The following is a 1,924-nucleotide window of genomic DNA, read 5'->3' as shown; positions in this document are numbered from 1 at the left end:
TCACACACCAGTCTGTGAGCCGGAAGCTGCAAACACCGCTGAAATACGTCAAGGGCGGCGGAAGCTGTAGGTGACTTTCTAAAGTGTGCACACAGGCGGCATACTTTAACAAGCAGATCCGGCAGCTCCGGGTAGGATTTGAGAAACTGCTGAACCTTGAGGTTAAGCACATGGGCCAGGTATGGTACATGTGTGAGCTCGCCTCACCTCAGAGCAGCCACTAGGTTTCAGCCATTGTCACACACGACCATGCCTGGCTGTAGGTTCAGCGGTGTGAGCCACAGATCTGCCTGCTCTTTCAGCGCTGTCCACAACTCTTCAGCATTGTGCATTTTGTCAACTTAGCATATTAACTTTAGCACAGCCTGTTGCCGCTTGGATATTTGATCCGTGTGATGTACAAACCACAGTTTTAAATACCTGGCCTCTGTGTAACTATTATGAACAGCAAACTGGTGTCAATAGTTTTACTGACACACTGAAAAAATTTTTAATGGAGGTCAGAAATGGCAGTATTTTCTGAAAACGTATATGTGATCCGTGTGATGGAGAAAACACAGTTTTAAATACCTGGCCTGTAGGTAACTATTTTGAACAGCAAACTGATGTCAATAACTTTACTGACACACTGAAACAAATTTTTAATGGAGGCCAGAAATTGCAGTATTTTCTGAAAACGTACATGTGATCTGTGTGACGGAGAAAACATAGTTTTAAATACCTGGCCTGTAGGTAACTATTTTGAACAGCAAACTAGTGTCAATAGCTTCACTGACACACTGAAACACATTTTTAATGGAGGCCAGAAATGGCAGTATTTTCTGAAAACGTATATGTGATCTGTGTGGCGGAGAAAACACGGTTTTAAATACCTGGCCAGTAGGTAACTATTGTGAACAGCAAACTGGTGTCAATAGCTTCACTGACACACTGAAACAAAATTTCAATGGAGGCCAGAAATGGCAGTATTTTCTGCGCAATTATATATGATCTGTGTGACGGACAAACCACAGTTTTAAATACCTGGCCTGTAGGTATCTATTCCTAACAGCAAACTGGTGTCAACAGCTTCACTGACACACTGCAACAAAATTTCAGTGGAGGACAGAAGTGGCAGTATTTTCAGTGTAATTATATGTGATCCATGTGACGGACAAACCCCAGTTTTAAATAGCTGGATTTTTAGCGCTGTAATATGGAAAGGACCTGGCTGTATTCTGCAGTGCCAACAAGCAAATGGCACAGATAAACGGTGTTCTCTGGATTGCTTTTTAAGCAAATAATGAGGATTAAGATCCAAAAAAAAATATTCCTGGCCCCTGAGACCTAGGCTTATGTCTAAAAATGTCTAGTAGCAGCAGGCAGAACTGGAATGGAGCATCTTGTGCTATATGCACTGCAGTCTGCTATATACCCTGCCTGCCTGATATCTCAGTGGATGGATTAGCCCTCGGAAGGACGGTTTGTTGAAATGGATATGTGTAATATACTTCTCTTCTACCTACACTACCTAATAAACAAGCAAATCTCTCTCTAGCTCAGCAGCACCTCTCCCTACCCTGTCTGATTCCGGAGTGACTGTGACGAGCACGTGCAGCAAGCCAATCACTGTAATGACACAGCCAACATGTCTGCGGCATTACAGTGAGTGGCAGGCAAACCTTGCATGTTCATTGGCTCTGTAAAGAGTGACAAACATGCCAGGAGGGGACCCGAGCTCCCGCATAGCAACCCCGAAAATATTCAGCGAGCGCCAAGCAACTCGGGCAGTGAGATGCTCGGATGAGCACCGAGCAGTAGCGAGCATGCTCGCTCATCACTGCTTAACAAGCATGCATATACTCACTAAATGGATTAAATATTTCACTTACTGGTGACTGAAGTGGCAGTGGTGGTTTTGGTTATAGTGCTATTAAGAGTGGCA

The sequence above is a fragment of the Phyllobates terribilis genome, unplaced genomic scaffold (genome assembly GCF_046119375.1).
Source record: "Phyllobates terribilis strain yellow unplaced genomic scaffold, ASM4611937v1 Scaffold_7__3_contigs__length_470593459, whole genome shotgun sequence".
NCBI classification, from domain to species: domain Eukaryota; kingdom Metazoa; phylum Chordata; class Amphibia; order Anura; family Dendrobatidae; genus Phyllobates; species Phyllobates terribilis.
The sequence above is the reverse complement of the archived record's forward strand: the minus strand, read 5'-3'. Positions refer to the sequence as shown.